Source organism: Haemaphysalis longicornis, unplaced genomic scaffold (assembly GCF_048455015.1).
Source record: "Haemaphysalis longicornis isolate Haplotype H1 unplaced genomic scaffold, Haemaphysalis longicornis Haplotype H1 scaffold_32, whole genome shotgun sequence".
NCBI classification, from domain to species: domain Eukaryota; kingdom Metazoa; phylum Arthropoda; class Arachnida; order Ixodida; family Ixodidae; genus Haemaphysalis; species Haemaphysalis longicornis.
The window spans coordinates 484,120-503,965 of NW_027526343.1; the positions used below are offsets into that span (position 1 = coordinate 484,120).

At 51.2% G+C, this 19,846-nt stretch overlaps 1 protein-coding gene across 1 annotated transcript in view; it reads right to left on the minus strand.

Annotated features, from left to right (window-relative positions):
* LOC144177837 (uncharacterized protein C14orf119-like) overlaps nt 1–5,127 on the minus strand; it is a 47,212-nt gene extending 42,085 nt beyond the window's left edge. Inside the window, exon 1 of the mRNA XM_077705420.1 lies at nt 4,966–5,127. The gene's annotated coding sequence lies outside the window, so the exon portion shown is untranslated. The remainder of the gene's footprint in view (nt 1–4,965) is intronic.
* Between the last annotated feature and the right edge of the window lie 14,719 nt (nt 5,128–19,846).

Consider the following 19,846-nt stretch of genomic DNA (forward strand, 5'->3'; position numbering starts at 1 on the left):
GAGCTACACAGCCAATAACAGGACCCCGCACTATCACAATCGCAACGTATATGCTGTTCAACAGTGATTCCTTTTACACATCCGGAAAATTTTTGCACCATTACCAGAAACGACCCAAATTTTAGGAGAGACTAATGCTGCACAACGCCTGGCATCACAGGAATGTTTTTGCCTCTTCACGGCTCCCCACATTCCCTGTCGACGGGAAATACCTGTTAGTGGCGCTGAAAGAGGAAGCTCACTACACGCCACTGCTTGTGATGAAAGAGGAAATTAGTGCCTGATCAACACGCCCGCTCTGTCCTGGAATTTACCAACCCCTATAGAATGAGTCGTTGATGTACGGGGTGCCTAACACGCGACAAAATTAGCGGTTGCTCCCTTGTGTAGAAAACATCTCCATACTCCACATAATTAAAGGGGCACACCCATGAAGACAAAACAGTTTCAAAGGTATTGCCTTTCACTTAGATCCATTCCAGCCATGAAAACCGTCTTTTTAACAAAAGAAAATGCAAGGAATATGGAAAAACTTCCAAATGTTGCGTTACACTGACATAATATAAGCAGGAGTGGCGAATTATGGGCCAGCTTTAGCAACACAGCCATCAGGGCGTTCACGTGATAGAACCAAATGGAAGTAGAGGCGCCACTCCAATTGCCTAGCCATGTTTCTTGGGGCTGGCTTAGAATGGCGGTCACCAGTCGAACAAACAAGATACCGTGACATCATACAGAAATCGGTGGGAACATATTACCTCCATTGTTCGTTTAAAGTCTGCGATAAAAGTGGCACCATGGTTATCGGGACAATGCAGTTCTTTTAATGAACCAAACTTGCATTTTGTCTTCCTGGACCCTTTAAGCTCGACAAAAGTGCACACTATCCTATCAACGAGTTTTCAAGATCGAACAGGCCACTTGCGTTGATGGTTGGAACTGAACCCCAGTAGTTGACAAGCTGGTAGCGGCTATCGGCAGAAACAAATGACTGCAGACTTCACGTGCAGCAGCGTGAAAACTTCCACTTCATATGCGCAGCACGCTTGCGCATGCCTTCCAGGCAGTATTTATGAAAAACTTGCGTGCCCTTGCGCTGTTAAATGCCCATCTTTGCGAATGTCTGTAAAAAAATTAATATTTATGCAAGAAAAGGGAGGCTGTTGTAGCCGTAGCAGTGCCCTTACACGTATCCCCTGCCAGTGCTGCGCAACTTGTAGTTGCACCGACATTTATACACACAGCACATGTATGTATATAGATGTGTGTCTGCACGTTTATGGACATATAAATACATATATATACACACACATCAGCATTAGGTCCACTGCGAGACTTATGACATATGTGTGTGTGTGTGTGTGTGTGTGTGTGTGTGTGTGTGTGTGTGTGTACACACACATACATACGTACATACATACATACACACACACATAGCTGCCAGCTTCACTCAGATGGCATTAAGGAGATCTGTCCCGGGGGAGGGGAAGGGGGGGGGGAGGCAGAGGAGGAAGGATACAAAAATTAGTAGCAACAGAATGGAATGATTTACATTTGCATGCATTTCTAATTTAGTTAGAACAGAGTAGGAGCTGAGCTGTTTCGTCCAAACTACTAACAAGCTACACGACTGGTCACCTGCTAAATCTTCGATGCGGCGTCCTTTTTCAAGAACCCCTGGGAATACTGCCCAGCATAAGAAGGTTTGTTCGTTCCTGCTACACTTCGCCAAAAGAACGCGACTGAGCTCGGATTGTGCAAGAACTTGATGCTCGGAACTGGGGACAACTTTGTTTTACCCTGCTGAACTGCCTCTCGCATTCAGCATTTCTGTGGTACTGACCAGTTCAACTTGCGCGCATTGCCAACTATGCTTTACAAGTTATTACGATGGCCAGTGGTGTAGGATGCGATTGGGTTGTCAGGTAGCTCAAGCGCAATGTGGCTAGACTGGGAGAAAGGTTTAGCCAAACACGGGTGTGTATTCGGGAGATTTTTGTTTCGACCGTACAATCGTACAAAACCATCAAAATCTGGGAGTCTCCCGCATAATTCGGGAAACCCGGCAGGTATGCACACACACACAGCAACAAAGGCCAGAAGTCAGACATCAAGGGGAAGGATTACATAGTTTTTTTGTGTTGAAGTTGCATTTTTGTTATAAAAGAAAGAAATTGAAAAAGACGTCCTCAGGTGGTACCCATCTATAGACATATTGTCACGTATCCATAAACATGTGAACGAACTTTTAATTTGTGACATCATAGCCAAGGTGACGACGAAGACGAACGAGTGCTATTCGAAACGCATCTTCACCAGTGTTTTGCTCTGGCAGCTCGAGTGCTTCTCAGTCAAGAGCGTTCTTCTCCGCCACTTCTATTAGCTTCTTGTAGTAAAGCTCACAAACACCCCCAAACACGCATTTGCTGTACGCGACAATATATATAGTGCATATTCAGATTTAAATACTCCAATCACCTCCCAACATATCCTACATTGTCACCAACTTCTTAAAAATAGGTATACACTATGAACTTCTTTAACACTGTTAGCAAATATCTTTACATTCACAGAGGGGAGCAGTTCAGGATGCATTTGGGGGCTTCACACACCAGAGCTATTGCTGGGCGATGAGGCGCGCCGTAGTGTAGGGCTCCGGATTAATTTTGACCACCTGGGGATCTTGAACGTGCGCCAAAATCTCGTACACACGGGCGTTTTTGCTCTTCGCCTCCATCAGAAAAGCGGTCACCATGGCCGGGAATCGAACCCGCATCCTCGTGCTCACCAGCACACAATGCCTCAGCCACCAAGCAACCACAGCGGGTAAGGATGCAATTTAAAGAGCATACACTGTATCTTTTTTTGCAGAGCCACAGCAGTTGGCACTAAAACGCGACTGAGAAGAGGGCTTCATGACACCGCACCCACCCAAGAGAAAGGCGACGATGACGATATTCCACTCTGCCGTTTCTCAAACGGAGAAGGAAAACACCTTGGTATTTTACAAGGAACACATCATGGCAATACTGACAATGCACTATAGCAGAGGCTTACGCGCAAGACGAACTGTGCTTTGAGCGAAGCAAATGTCCCTGTGATGCGAACGGGAATGAGTTTCAGGAGGTGATGGAACTTGGTAAACGGTAACTGTCACCAAATTCGCACCCACCGTAAATTTATCATTCTGCAAAATTGTGCCATCTTCAGCCGATGGTCAAGTTCCGAGCTGGAGTGTTTTTGCCTCCACTTTGGCCGACCAGTGCAGTTTGGTCACCCAATAAAGAAGCAGCCTACCCCAACCCTCACATTCTATAACTTTCTAACATCACCACAGGAATCGTAATGGAGATGAAAGCAGTAACAGAGCATTGAACGGGACGTCTAGGCGGGTGCCAACAGTTCAATGCAGCAAACTCTGCACTGTATTCTCAACCGCCTAATTTTTCCTGCAAGTCGACTGGTAGTGGCAAGTCGAAGCTGCTGCAGCAAGGAAATACTTCAAAAAGAGAAAGTATCGCGGTCAGTGTCACCTCATCGACACCAAATTACTCCAACAGCCATGACCAACACTAGCAGAGCAGCACTTGCAAAAGACCCGGTACGACACGCTTCGCTTCGTGCACTCGTCGGTGCCGGTCCCTTCTCCAATGCCATTTTCAACCGGCGCCGGCGCATTAACGCCCCCGGGTCGACGTCCGCGCGGACCATTTAGTGCAATTTCCGCACTGCGTGGGGCAGAGGACGCCAACGCTTCTCAACTCCGCCGCTACGCTGGGCCCTATCTGCGCCGCGAAAAAAAAATTCGTCCCTCTCAAACGAGGCGTTCGATGCAGGCGCTCCAGTTTCGTCGCCTAGGCTCGCGGAATCGAGTCCTTGTCGATCAAGCGAAAACGGAAACCGCACAATCCGACCTCGACGCGGGCCCGTGTGGTACAGGAAACGCGCACGGTGCTTTTAGCGTGCCACGAAGCTCTGATGCCACGCTCAGTTTGTGGATCGCCGGCTACTGCGAGCAAGGTCGCGGCGCGAACAGGTGTCGGGCGCTTGCGCGTCCTAGAAACGCGACGACCAATTTTTGCGTAGAAAGCTGCCTTCCGCGTAGTCCGGGCGATATAAATGTGCGACCGGTTTTGTCGCAACTGGTTGGTTGCGGGTTTTTTTTTCTTTGAAATTGTTCGATACGGCGTTGCGATATCAAAAACGTACGCCTGTTGGTCGGGAGGAGTGACAGGTAAAAAAGTGTAGCTCAATAAACGAACGGAAACCATCCACACGAAGCCAGGATAGTGGTATTTATACCGGTGCAACCGTGAATCGGGCAACAGAGATGGGTTTGAGAAAGAAAACGAACTAAACCGAAACGAAACAAAACACAGTGTTTAAGAAGCATTGCACGAGACACCGAGAAGTTAAAAAATACCTGCAAGGAGACGCGAGCAAGACAAGCGGTGGACGTTGTTTGACGCAGCTTTATTTTTGTTAAATGGCACACATGTTCGCGGTTTAATCTTTCTTTTCCGCTGTTTATGTATCGCACATGATGTGAAGCCACACAAAACGACGCCAAGCGCACATGTTTACGAAGGCAAGCGGCCGCGCTTGCGAAGTACGCCGGCCACGTCCTTTCAAATGCCGACGCCGCTCGTCCAAGTGAAATAATTCACGCACTTATTAAGCGCATCAGGAGTCGACGACGTGGCTGCTCTGCACGCCGCCGGCGATCATTTGAGAGCGGCCTCCGCTCAGTGAGCTTTGCCGGTAGACCCAATAAAGCGGAAACAACGAACTTTGCTTAAAGCTCCGACAGGCGATCCTTCGGAACCCAGCCAAGAGTCAAAACAACTATCCAAAACTAAGCCTAAAAAGCGCAGCAAATGCCCTAAAAACCGGCACGAGCCCAGCTCGAAGTAGCGCGAGCACTCCTTGCAATGGGGGAACGCTTTGTGACGCGATGCGACTCACCTGAGCCCTTGGGTGGGATCGGTTCCACGAGGAAGTCGCGAAGCTCTTACGGCACGCGGAGAAGAGAACGTTTCTATCCCAAAGGTAACCGAACACCGAGTCACATATGTTTACAAATGCAAGCACGAGCACAACTTCTCTCCGACGCTCGTTCGCTCGCTCGTCGACTAGATTAGCGCGAAAGTGACGTCACCGGATGCAAGTTTGCTACGTTGCTAGGTGAATGCAATCACTTGACTCTGGGGAGGGCATTTTCTCGTGCGTGAGGTGCAGTAGCTAGCGCCACCACGTGAGTGGCGCGAATTTTTGAAGACGATAGTCTTTCTGATCTGTCTGTCGGTCCCTCGATTCAGTTTTCAGCTAAATTTGAAAAAGAAGCAGAAAACGTCCACAGTACTAAACCTGCCGGCGTAATACGTCTCCCCATTATTTGCGCGCAGAAGAAAACTCGGGCACATTTGGGGCAAAATGTGTAGTACCAAGGGAGCATCCCGGTTCTTTCAGTTCTTAATACGCACATTCTGTTCTTGTTACGACAGCAAGTAAAAAAAGTGTGAAAATGGCGCAGAAAGGCTCTGATAGCGAGAGAAAAGTAAGCACGAAAAGAACAGAGCTCCCGCTCGTCCTGTTCCACGCAGAACAAGACACAGAAAATAAACGGTCTCTTCATTTGCCTGCTTATAGCAGGTCTGAGCTTTTCCAAGCGGCCCGTATTTTATGCCCACATATAATTTTTATGGCGGGAGCAGTTTTGGGATGCTCCGGAACTGCTCAAAGCTGCTATGGGCAAGCAAATAAAAGAGATCAAAAGAAAAGGATTCGCGCTTTCCCAACAGATAACGCTCGAGCAATGCGAAGGCAAAAGTACAAAAAGAAACAAAGCAGATAGAAACAAATAAAATGAAGAAAAAGTCCCGGACCAAATAATTGGACACGAAAAAAAAAATCCCAGGCCATATCTCTACTAACGTGAAACCTGGTTAGGGGCGAAGCATGTGTGTGCAAGTGTATTCTTGGCGCCTTGGCGTTTTTGCCAAAGGATATGAAACCGCTTGGGGGGTAGAGGTATACAGCTTTGCTATAAAATTATTTTGTCTTTGAATCCCGAAGCTCTCGAGTGCGAGGCATAAAGGAGTGTCCCGGAGTTTTTTTTTTTTTTTTAGTACGCGTTACAAAGCGCTCAAGCGCGAGGCGTAAACGAGTGCCAGGGTGTTTTTTAAAGACGATTGTCTTTCTTGGGCTACTTGAACTGGAAAATTTTCGTCTGTCTGTCTGTCTGTCACTTGATTCAGCCAGACGGTTAAACCAAAACTGATGCTGCGCAGTAGTCTTATACACTCACAGCCAAATCTGAACGTCTAAGTCCGGTGTTATTGTTCATACTTGTCAACATTGTTGAACAAGAACAAAACATTGCGCAAATATAAGGCAGAAAACCGATACATGAATGATATTTGCAGTGTTCCTTTATTTTAAAAAAATTACGGATGCTCGTTTTTTGCGATAGCAAATAAAATACTACCTCAACTGCCGAAACCGTCGCCTTCTGTTGCCAGCGCTACCTGGCGGAATCGGACAAAATCAAACGGCGGCAGCAACGAAAGGTTGAGACCGGAGGTACAGCATGAAAATTGAGCGGGAAAGAGAAGGGATGCATTTACTTGCCAGGGGCGCCAGTCGACTATCGTCTTGCGTCTACATTTGCAACGAAAGGAGCAGATACGTGGACAATTTTTAAATACAGAGCATTACAGTAACTCACGATGTCACCCGCGTTGTCCCGTCGTAGTCCGCACCCCTCCCCCTACACTATATAAAAGAAAATACTATCCGGCGCCAGGTTTCGATCCCTCGACCCTGCGGGCGGAAGGCAATGTACATGGTGCTCTACCCACTGCGCCACAAAGCCGACACAGAATGGGACGCTACGAACGCTCCTTATATCGTTGACTCATTCAAATTACTGCTGACGAGCGCTCTCTCGTCAACAACATTAACGTAACGCAAACTACTTAACGTCGTGCGCCCCCGGAAATGCTCTGCATTTGATCGTGCCCCTCGGGAGGGGGATGTTTCACTGCGTCGTTTGAGTATAGTATCAGCGAAAGATTTTTAGTACCCGTTACGAAGCGCTCCAGCGAGTGACGTAAACGAGTGTCCCGGTGCTTTTTTTAGTGCGCGCTCCGTTCTAGCGCGAGGCATAAACGAGTTTCCCGATGTTTTACTACCGTCACTACATGAGACGACGATTACGACGACAACGACAGGAGACGCCAGCAGCCCCAGCCCCTATGGGGCTTCGCCTCTAAATTTCTACTGTACTTGAAGGGGCAGTGCTTTGCTTTTTGAGGCTAGAGCAGGATGCCTAACAACTAAGAGCTTTGTGGGGAAGTATGCACAAACCGATAGGTACGCGTGGTCTGCGGAAAAGAAACAGAAACTAGGCTGCACATAGTGTTAGAATGTGAGGGTATCCATCCAAATGTACATGAAGGGAATATTCGGCTTCCATAAGCTCTAGTTTCTAAGGGTAGCACAGAAGGAGTTGACTTCAAGGCAGTCGCAAAGACTAAAAGAACATTAGAATACTGGTGGACGAAAAGCGGGGAGGGGAATATGGCCTAGGAAAGCTACCACATCTGACAGAAAGAAGTGCTTTGGGCCTGCCCTAAGAGCAGCGCTAGAATTGAACGAACAAAATTAAACATAGATATATTAGTTTCTTTGATAAGATGACACGTCATTAGCTTGTTACATTTATAGGGGATACCATTATCAATCAAAGGAATAAAACAGTCAAGTCGGTTGCTGACAACCGACGTCCCGATTCAAAGGGAAGGCCACTACAGTCAAACCCGTTTATAGCGAACTGCAATATGCACCGTGATTAGTTCGATATATCCAATAGTTCGATATAGCCAAACCTGCCTATAACGAGCTTATTGTTACGAGTTCGCGATCCGCGGAAGCCCCCCCACTCCCCCCTCCTCAACTCCACCATCCCCGCATGCAGAAATGAACACAGTAAAGTAGCCATTACCATACCCAAAATAATCCATATATTGCAAGTAATAAGCTACTTTCGGCTCCAATTGCCTACTTTGCAAAAAAAAAAAAAAAGCGGTGATTTTTCTTCTCACTTTCGTTTTGGCGGCTTCAACTAGCATAGCATTCTCTACACGAAAAATTGTTTGCACCAGTTCGAGTCCGCGTCCTCCAAAGTCGGAGCACATCGACTGCGGAAAGCGCTTCATTATCAGCGTCGGACGGCTTTCACTCGGGACATCATCGGGAACATTTGCGAGCTCTTCCCACAGTTCACCAATGCTGCCGGTCTTCGACCGGACTCACTGCCTGGGCGGGTTCCATCGTGAGTCGCGCGCGTCGGAAACAGTTACGGAAAGTGTCGGACATCACGTCGCTCCCTTCGAGGCGCAATGTCTCAGTCGGGGCTCTTGCTCCGTGGTCGCGGCCAATTCACATCTCAATCGCCGCTCCGAGACCATGCATTTCGGCGGCCATTCTAGGCGTGCAGAGTTCGATATATCGGATGTGAACTTCGTTATAAGGAATATGTTTCCCATGTATTTCCGTAACTGAATTATTTTTGTTCGATATATAGCATAATTCGCTCTATCCGGGTTCGTTATAGCCGGGTTTGACTGTAATCTTCATCATCATCATCATCATCATCATCATCGACACCACGCGAAGGCACATCGCCGTGGGGCGATGGGAAAACAACGCTCGCGGAGGCTTTAGGGTTTGGGGTGAGGGGGCGCCTCAACTTTAGGGCCATACAGGTGACGAAGAGGCGACTGGAATGTTGGTGGAGGAAAAGTAGGGAAGGGATGGGTACGTAGGGGGAGTAGTCATACGGATGAGAGTTTTGATCAGAGGGGGAAGAAAAAGATTGAGGCGGGAGCGATGAGTTTAAAACGGGGGTTGGGGAGCTGTGGGGAGGCAAATATATTAGGTAAGCTAAGAGTACGGGAAGTAAGTGGAATAAAACAGTCAAGTCGGTTGCTGAGAACCGATGTCCCGATTCAAAGGGAAAGCCGCTAGTCATCATTATCATCAAGCGGGAAAATTGAATTACATTGAATATGGAATAGCGTGACGGGTGGGAGCGGAGTGACGTGCGGGGTCGTCTTCCCACGGCTTTTGCAATGAAGCAAGCAGTACGCGGCCAGTTTTGTTTGTAGCGGCATCATCATCATCACCATCCACCGCGTGGCTCGGACTGCTCCTGGGTTGTTGATGTTGATGATGATGGAGCGTAGACGACGTTGGTGATGGGTTCAAGCCACGCGCAGAGAAAATCAAGTTCCTGTTGCGGCAACACGTCTGGTGCCGTCTCTCTCGCCTGATCGGTGCTCTACACGTTAAATTATGGTTTTTAAATGCGAATGCATTTCTTAGCCGCAGGTTGTCTTGCGTCGTTGAGCGGCGTGCGCCTAGCAACAGCTGTGGCGCGCGCCTAGCAACCGGAGCAGGTGCGGAGTAGCGGAGGGCAAGGGGAGAGGAGGAGCGCGCTCGGCGTGTGAGGGCGCTCGCATCGCGGAGCTCGGGCGGAGTAGCGGAGAGTGAGTGGAGAGGAGGAGCGCGCTCGGCGTGTGAGGGCGCTCGCATCGCGGAGCTCGGGGCGGAGAGAGAGCTCGCGCGCGGGCTGGCGCGGGTCTCTCTCTCCTCTCCGCGTACCCCTCTCCGCTCGCTGCGCATATAAATGCAGGGAGCGCGCGCCTCTCTCCGTGACTGCTTGACGACTGGCGCCTTGATAGCGATGGAAGTCGGTGAAGTCGAATCCCTCGCGGCAACGATACCGCAAAGAAGAATTCGGTGCACCCAATGCATTCGCATTTCCGCACGATCCCCTTCGGGGAGGTGGGGGGATTTTTTTTTGCTTTTGCCTTACTTTATCACGGCCGGGCTAGAGCGGCGGCGCGCACGCGTTTGTGCGCAGACCTCCGTTTTAGCCCAGCCGTGACTTTGTGGCCGCCGAGTCTAAAGTAGGAATAACGCTTAAAAAATACGCTGCCCTTCCACTTATCTGCGAGGAAGGGTGGCTAGCGAAAAGTCCGCAAGCCATGAAGTGATCGAAGCGAAACACGTTTTTTTTTGTTATTTACGATTGAGCATACTTATTAGCTAATTAGCAGGACGAAACCTTGTCGGAACCCACACTGCCAGTTTACGCTTAGACACGTGCGTGTGTTTACATGCGAGTGTCGAAGCAGCGCACGCCAGGAAGGGGCCGCGCGATTACCCCTGCGCAGAAATATGCGCGGTGGCCCAGACAATTCTTTATAACTAGCGCCAGCCCGGGGACTGTTTTCTTCCGCTGCTGACGACTGCACCGGACGGGACGGGACCCTGCCACGCTTGGGCCTTCTGCAAGGATCCTCGGGTCTTAGGAGGTCGTCTGTGGCATCCGTCTCCAGACATGGTTCCTGACGAGAGCACCTGCGGGTACCCCAGTTGAGGGCGGCCGTCGTGAGCGTACCACCGCCTATACTCGGGAAGGAGCACCCGCTCTTCGTCCCTGGCGTCGGTTTTCTACAATCCGACATCAATTTTTGTCAGCGGCGCGAATAAACCGCTGTGTTGTTGAAACATTGCTGATCAGCGTACGCGCCTTGCCGGTAGCAGGAATTGTCCGAACTGCGCCAACCTGGAAGGACTTGTGTTTGCGCAAAACACAAGGTTAACCGTTTTCCTCTCGTAGAAGCCCATGCATAGGCAGCAGACGAGAATTCCACAATATTACTACAGCTACACGGTGAACTACGTAAACATGAAAAACATATTGAACTCGGTTTGCTTCGGGATATAGTTTTCGATTAAACAAGAGTGACAGCCTTTTTCTGTAAGCATTCTATCAAGCGCGTGCACTCGCCCCCCCCCCCCCCCCCCCCCCCTTCCGCTTAAGGAGCCATGAAGAGAAAATACAACTTCGTTTAATCTGAAAGAACTAGGATTCAGTATATCACTCAGCTCCATTAGAGCCACAAAAGATGTTTTTTAACGAAAAAAAGCAGGAAGTATTTAAGAACTTTCAAATTTTGCGCCACAGTGACGTGTTATGAGCAAGAATGACGTTATACGGGCCACCAATAAAACGCAATTTTCAGTGCATTAACTGCGCGTTAGCATTCAAGTGATGCGGTCAAATGGAACTAGAGGCCCCACAACAGACGTCCAGTCATGTGTCGTCGCGACGGGTCAGTTAGGTGGCCGCCAATCGCACAAACAAGGTTCCGTGACGTCATAGAAAAGTTGCGGGACATTGGCTAGGGGGTCGCGAGTGCTTCACACGTTTTCTTTAATATCTCCGTTATTTGTTTGAAGATTGCGACGATATTGGTATCATTGTTATCGGGACTACGCAGTCTTTCTAATAAACACAACTTTTATTTTGTCTTCATGGCTCCTTTAAAGGGGCGACCGGCAATGTGCGCGTGCTTTGAGAGGAGTGAACAACTAGCCCAGTCTACAGCTTTACTTAGAGAGGAAAGACGTCACCGGCCACTGACGTCGCTCCTGAAGCCCTGCAAGGTGCTCGTGTGTTTAGGCGGGGAACACACCGGCCAAAACGTCACTCCAGGAACCCTTCAGGGTCATTCCACGCCAAACGACCCGCAGAGTTCGCTCAACCGTCTCCGATTACACAATAAAAATTCATGGTTGATCACCTGCGTCCGCTGTTGATTGCCGAGTTTTGGCGGGAAATTTTTTTTCTGTCTCTTACAGACATTTGAAATTCGCCGCGGTGACAAAAACCTACGTTGCGAAAAAAAAATTCCCAAAAGTAAAATAATTTACCGAGCGCCGCGAAATAATTACAGGTGATAGAAAAAGAAGCGCGCTTCCTTGCTACACGGCATTGACCGTTACTAGTGCGTTTTAAAATAGGCTTAGCGGTGAACTAAGGTATAAGCTTGGGCGTGTTGGTACGACATTCTTTTGAACAGCGCAAGTAGACGAGGACGAGAAGTGGACAGAAGCGCTGTGTCCTGTCCACTTCTCGTCCTCGTCTACTTGCGCTGTTCAAAAGAATTAGCGGTGAAGCACAGTAGCGTTTCTCAGCAATTTTTACACATTTTTTACAGCTATTGAAACTTATGTAGAGACAATTAAGCTATACACATTGTTTATATTGTTAACGGTAAGTGCGGAAGAAATATATGAAACCCGGGAAGCTGCTAGTTTTAGTGCAATGAAGAAATTAACTGAAAATTTGCAAAATTGCTCATGTTCAGACGCTTACCGCGCTGTGTGGCGGTTCATGTAAAAATACGGGCTCAGGCCGGCTCATTTGAAAGGGCGTACAAAGGGGACTTATTTCAGGAAGTTTAATCGGAGTACTGTTTTACACGTGAAAATAATTTTATATTGAGCACCCACCGTGGCCCAAGACAGCGGGCGGTAAGTCCGCTTAACTGCAACGCACTTTCGGCGAGGCAGCGTAGAGGTGCGGCGGTAGCGCAGGTTGATCAACCGCATGTTTGTTTTGGTTTCTTACGACGATGCCGGCTTGGTAAATGTGACTCCACATGCATCATCAGGCCTTCCGCGGTGCTGGAGACGAAGGGTGTTGTTCATCTGTTGTAGTTCTTTGACTTAGTTCTTTGAAATACGAGCGTAAGGATAACTTTTCGTGGAATACTTTTTTTGCAAAGGGTATACGACTTTGCTGCACGCTTCGGAGCAACAGGCGCGCGAAGGTATGCGTATTAGAAGCAAGGACGGGGTATTTAGCGCACCTAAAATGAAAACAAGGTGCCCCATCGGCGAAGAAGCGAAATTTTCAACATGATTTTACGAGGACGATCCATTTCGTTCTGTCTGCCCGGTAGAAAAGTCGCATTACGCGGTCACCTAGAACGATTGCTCTTGCTAAATGCGAGAGAACTTTACGACGAGGGAAAAAAATCATGCTTTCTAAAGTGCGGATTTCTTCGCTCGCAGTTCCACTTCCGCCACACACCGTTGTCCGGCTGACGTGGCCCACACACAGTTTTCATGGCCATCATAGCTCGGCAAAACTGGATGCCACTCACTCACACTCACTCTAAAAATATATGTATCCTAACGCACTCACTTGCACTCACGCTCCCCACTCGTCTCCACCACTCGCACTCACTCGTGCTCACGCTCACCACTCGTCGTCACCACTCGCACTCACTCGCACTCACGCTCACCACTCGTCGTCACCACTCACACGCACTGATGCTCACCACTCGTCGTCACCACTCACACTCACTCACGCTCACCACTCGTCGTCACCACTTGCACTCACGCTCAGCACTCGCATTTGCCACTTACACTGCTTCGCACTCGCACTCACCACTTGATATGGCCACTCACACTCACTCGCAATCACCACTCGCTTCCTCCACTCACCCGCACTCGCCACTCCCATTCCCCTATCATGCTCACTCACAACCACCACTAATTCACAATCAAAATCACTTTGTTTCTTTGCAGCACGGGAGTTTTAACTTCGCTTTGTTTGTAAACCCCTTGAATCGTTCCATTTTGTGGAAACCTTCAATGCGGCCCTATAGACACCGACACCACAATGATGCCGTTACGTGAATCGAGGAAAATGTGGGTGTTTTAGGAGAGAACCTTCACACTGGCTATGAGGCATGCACCAAAACAATCATTAACTCCAAGCAACTTCATCCACTGAGAAAAAACCTCTATTCAAGAATTAAAACGCGAATCTTTCTCCCATGCAACTTGAGTCAAAGTCACAGTTTAAAGTCCAAACTGATTCAACGTGTCGGAATCGCGCAATCGGATAAACGTCAGCTTCATATCGTGGGATTGCCAGGTTCAATTCTCATCACGGGAAAGGTTTTTCTTGAGACGCTTGATGTGCCTTCGATTATCATTATCATCGTTCTCGGAAACCCACTGTGTAAAGTTGGCTTTCCTACAGTGTTTTTACACAGACGACGACGCCATTAGTGAGGAATAGAAAAATTTACATAAAAAATGGTGAAGCTTGCACTAAGTCGCGCAAGGCTTGAACCACAACGAACCTGGATGATTTCTTTTTATTTTAGCACTGTCTTTCTAAGTAAGAACCACCACGCATTGCATTAGGTTTGAAATTGTTTATTCATCTGTTGTATCGTCGCTTTTCACTGTTGTGGTAGTAGTAGTCATTGTCATATCCATTTATATCATTGTCATCTTCATGCATGACTGGCAGACCCGCATCGTTTTGTCCACAGGTGATAACCGAGTGAGTGCTTTATTGATACATCAAGTGGAAGAGAAGTGGACTGCGGATATTTTGAACTTATTGGGGAGTTCACCAGCATACAACCCACTCCAGGGGAAGGGGAGAAGGGGAATGAAAGGGGATCGGTGGGAACAAATGGGGACAGAGAAAGAGGAAAGAAAGAGATAAGGACCGCGTAAGGCTGGCCGACAGGCATTGGTCTACAGCCGTTGGGTGAGGTTGGTCTCCTGGAGGAAGGCCAGGACAAGCCGAACTGCTTCCCGCCGCATGGATTTGGGGCGCGCCGGGAAAAGAAGGTTCATCAGGGTGTGGCTGGGCAGCCCGAGACGCTGGAGTGCGGCCCGAAGCTCTGCTCGCGGGGCATCGTGCTGGCGGCAGGAGCAGAGCAGGTGCTCCAGCGTCTCGGCCTCTGGGAAGTCAGCACATGCGGGCGACGACCGGTGGCCTTGTCGGTGCTAGCGGGCTGCCACGTTGCAGAAATCGAGCAGCATGCGGAGTATAGAGCGGGCATCCCTGCTGATGCGGCCTGGCAGGACCTGTCGAGCTTGGCTGCTGATGGCTCTAGGGTGCGGTGCGTTGTCTCCACCTCCCGCGCCAGGAAGGGTTGTGCGGCGTCGAAGGGCCTCAGGTCGCTGGAGGCAGGGACCCCATTATGGCGAGCAGCACCTCTGGCCAGGTCGTCAGCCACCTCATTGCAGGTGATACCGACATGAGATGGCAACCAGTGTAACAGGTCACAACCGCGGGACTCCACCAGGTGAAGCTTCGCCGCCAGCGACCGCTCCACGTACCCGCTAGAGCTCGACTGCTGGTCCGCCGCTCGCAGTCGCAAGAGAGCGGGCCGGGAGTCGGTGAAGATGACGGCCCCCTGAATCTGGTTGCCGTTCTCCACGAGCAGGTCTGCAGCAAGATGCAGCCCGGCCAGCTCTACATGGGTGGAGGAGGTGGGGGAGGGCAGGCGGCACACACGACCGGTGCCGAGCTCCATTGCCGTGCAGGCGGCTCCAGCTCTGCCCATGGACGGTTGCAGGAAGCGGTCTGTGTAGAGCTGCAGGAGGGCGGCGGTCTCGTCCTGCAGCAGGGCAGCAACCTCCTGATGGATAGCCTGGCTTGGTGTTGACCGCTTGCTGCGAATACCCGGGAGCGTGGTGCTGATGCGAAGAGCTCGCCCGGTACTAGGTGGTGGTTTCTTGAGGGGGGACGCTGCGGCAGCTCAACGTGACCCTCGTTGATGGACGCGAGAATGCCCATCTGCGAGTAGGGGCAGCAGCGGTAGCGGTGCAGAAGGGCTGCCCCGTCCAGTGTGCTATGGAGCTAGTGAATGTGGTGCAGCCCCTTTTACAGGGCCGCATCTGGATGGTCCAGGTGCCGGCCTCTGTGTAGGTAGCCGCAACCAGGAACGTGCTCGGAAGGCCCAGGCAGAGGCTTATATGGCCGGGCACTGGTCCATCTCCAGCTTCTTCCACCACAGTGGCTGCAGGTGTACCAGTGGCAGGCATACAGGAAGGCCCAGGGCGCCATTCCATGAAGCACTCGCAGGACCACGGAGTGCGAGCAGCCCTGGCCTCATGCCAGCAGCCTCTGCACGCCCCGCCGGACTCCCACCGTGCGCTGCTGAGTGCCCTCACCGCTGGTATACAGGTCAGCCGGCAGTCAATGAGGAGTCCCAGGTACTTGACCCTGAGGCATTGGCCGATCAGGCTAAGGGGGGTGTTGTCCTGCGTGCCTGGTAGCCACGTGGGTGCTACATCATGGCCTTTGTCTTGGCCTCGCACACCTGCAGGCCACGGCTTCTCAGGAAGTCTGCGACCGCCCCCAGCACCTCCTGGAGGCACGCCTTCACCTTGGATAGCTGTCTTGTTGGCCCGTGCGTCCAGATGGCGACGTCGCCCGCTTAAACTGCAATTCCCACTGGTTTCCGGAGCACACAGGGAAGCAGTCTGGCAAGGGAGCCAGCACCAAGTTGAACAGGAACGAGCCCAGCACGCTCCCCTAGGGCACCCCAGAGCGGACGTCTCGTGGGCTACTGGGTCGCCCGGCCGACCTTTACCAGAAGGGTCCGGCCAGCCAGAAACGCATGTACATAGCTTCTAAAGGTGCGCCATGGCGCCCATGCTGTCCTAGAATTCCAGGATGGTGGTGTGCGTGACAGAGTCGAACGCCGAGCTGATGTCAGGGAAGACGAGGTCGGGCACCTCCTTGTCGTGGCGCGCCTGCTCCAGCATGGAGACGACGTCACCCAGTGAATCAGTACTGCGGTGTCGCCTGAAGTCACTCTGCTGCTCCAGGAAGACGCCACGCTGGTCAGCTATCCACTGCCGGTGGGCCAGGATGGTGCTTTCCATGGGCTTGCCGGCCGCCGACGTGAGAGACACTGGCTGGTAGGATGCTGGCTCAATGGGTGGCTTGCCCACCTTCAGGATGGGTGATACCAGTCCCACCAGCCAGGATGCTGGAAGGACACCCGCCCTCCACACTCGGTTAAAGAGGCGCAGGAGAGGCCTCCGCGGGGTGTCTTCCAGGTTTCGCAACATCTGGTACGTAACCCCGTCGATGCCGGGGGCGCTCCGACACTTGGGGCAGGGGTCCAGGGCGGCCTGGAGTTCCAAACTTCGTGAACTGGGCGTCTGTATCGCGAGCTGTCTTGTGCTACCCCTTGAGGGGCGGGCGCACATGAACTGTTTTCTTGGAATTTTTTTTGCCAGCGTCACGGCCAAGCGTGGACGACGCCGGGCGTTCCTTGTAAAGCGCTAGCTCACGTGTGCGGTAAATGGATGAAGTAACTATAACGCCGTATTTTGATGATTGAGGCAACGTTTTGATGATAACTATGACGCATTTTTTTTATGAAAAACAAAGTAACATGTAACCTACCAAAGCGGCAATGCGGCTGCTAAGCGCAACAGCTCACAAATATTTCTCTGTGGCGACAACCTTTTAGCTCTAACGGTAGAGTCCAGGCAGTGGCGTCTGCCACTTTGCTAGGCCAATTATTGCGCCCTCTATATATAAAATGAATTTCAGCTTCGTTTTGTTGAGTGCGCTTTAGGTTGCATGGTACAAAAAATTAAAACACACGAAGTGGACAGTGCGAGCGCAACTATAATTTGATTTATTAGAAGTACAATATTTACTTGGAGACCAAACACGTCCGAAATGATGCAAGATAGGGGGGGGGGGGGCAAGGGTGGGAAAACTTTTCGCTATAACTCACTGGTGATAGGCGGCAAAGCATTGTAAGCTGGTAAGAGGCACTTTTCTTTTGTTTAATTTTTGAGTAGCAGAGTATTCTATGCGTGACGCTTTTGATTTATGGGGTTTAACACGCCGAAACTACACAGGGTATTAGGCGCGCCATAGTGGGGGGCTCCGGATTAGTTTTGACCACTTCCAGATCCTTAACGTGCACCTAAATCTCGAAAAAAACAGGCGTTTTTGCTTTCCGCGTCCGCCAGAAAAGTGGATGTCGCGGCCGGGAATCGAACCCGCGTACTGGGTGCTTTTAAATTTACTTCCTTTTTTCGACTCTCTCTAAGCTGCTTTTTAGTAAGTCTAATTCAAGCGCGGTCAGCATGACCGAGCATGAGCTCACGCATGCGTTCTGCTCGCTTGATATGTGAAAGACTTCCGAAATTTCGCGTGTGGTTGACCTGTTATTTTGCCATCACTGAAGTAATTTCAAACACTGGGCTGCTCTCTCAATAATGCAGTGCAGCGACAGATTGCCTGAGGGGGGAGTTTGCTGGCATGTGTAGCGGTGTTCTTGAAGCTTGTTATTGAGGCATCTTGCTGTCCCTCGTGATGTCTATGCAAATATTGCACTTGTAATAAATAAGTTGATAGCTGCGTTTCTACTGTCCCCTTGGTTAGCGAGTTTTCTCTAATTTTGCGTACCGTATAACCTAAAACGCAGCCCACAATAATGCGAGCCCAATTTGTCCTCTACTCCTCGCCACTGCTGACACCGCTTTCACAACTGTTATTCCCCTCGCCACCACCGATTCCTCTTTGACAAGCTTCGAAATCGGCTGATAGCGGCGGTAGCGCCCTCTGCAGGCGTTACCAGAGCAACTCGCCGGCTTTGAACGCCAACGTGAGCCGATAATTTTTCGGCATGAAAGGCACCGAGTGGTGTCCAGGGCCGAATTCTCTAAAAAACGGGCGTCGCTTTGAAACGACGGGGTGGCGCCATGCGAATGCATGTGTTCTGGGGTTGTGGCCGTCGCTTTGAGGAAGGTGGGCACACAGTGAGAGCCGCAGAAAAGCACTGTGGCAAGGGCGCGAAGCGACGCCCACTGCCCCCCATCGTTTCACTTGTCGCTTCGCGCCCTTGCCGCAGTGCTTTTCTGCGGCTCTCACTGTGTGCCCACCTTCCTCAAAGCGACGGCCACAACCCCAGAACACATGCATTTGCATGGCGCCACCCCGTCGTTTCAAAGCGACGCCCCGTCGTTTTAGAGAACTCGGCCCCAGCAAAACACCGCCACGAAAGGATCGAAACGGCAGGCTTGGCCTTGAGGGCTTGACAGAGACAAGGCGGGGGAGAGAGGCGGCGCCGTGCGGTCGCGCTAGCACGTAACCGCTTTACTTTAGCGCCGACCCCCTCATGGAAACGAAATGGCTGGCACCCCCTCCCTCCCTCTTTCCCCCGTCCCCCTCCGTAATCGGCGCCAGCCTTGCACAGAGCAAAGCCGGAGCTTAATCCTAAACTGCACCGTCATGTGCCCGCACGCGCCATCGCGAGACGCGTTCGCGTCGAAAGTTGATAGGAAAAAACGGGGAGAATGGGGGTCATTGGACACACACATGCACACGTACGCACACGCATACTAACACACACACGTGTCATGTGTCAGGGCACCACCCCCCGAGATGGGATGCATGAAAACCCCGAAAAATAGAAGGGAAGAACAAAAGAACGAGAATTTTGAAGTGCGCGCCATGAACGCGCCAATCAGCAAGCGCCAGCGCCGACGCACCAAGGAATCCTGGGAAAAGGTGGCAGCACACTGTTCTGCCAATCAGGGGAGGCCACGCAGGGGACAAGTGGCGAGATGGCCATATAAGGACATAGCAGAGGCGAGAAGCCAATGGGAGTGCGCCACGGGAGATCCCGGAGGTATAAAAGCGGGGCGCACGAAGAGAGTGGGGAGGCAAGAAACAGAAGACAACCAGGAGGCGGCCGGAGCACGTGAGCTTCACGGAACGAGCCAGGGGGACGCGGCCAGGCCATCGACCACGCCATCTGAGCCTGGGCGGGAGCGGGCCGACTGCGCATCGGCACCGTCATCCTCGGTGCACCACGAACCTGTGTCTTCGTGGCCCCAGCGGCATCGGTCGGGCACCAGCGGCCAGCATCCATGAGACGACCCCGAAAGGCGGCGTTCGTGCCAAGCCTACCTGAGACCTCCAGCGGCAGCGGCTACCAGGGGGTAGCCACCGAGGAAGCGCGCCGCCGAAGGGATGACCGCGCGCGTCGAACGCCGCCATCGAGGACCTCCAGCGAGGGCGGCCACCAGTGGGTCGCCGCAGAGGAAAGAAGTCAGACGCGCGGAGTCCACGCCGTCCAACGAGTGACCGCGCGCATCGAACGCCGGCACCGACGAAGCGAGACGACGGCTACCA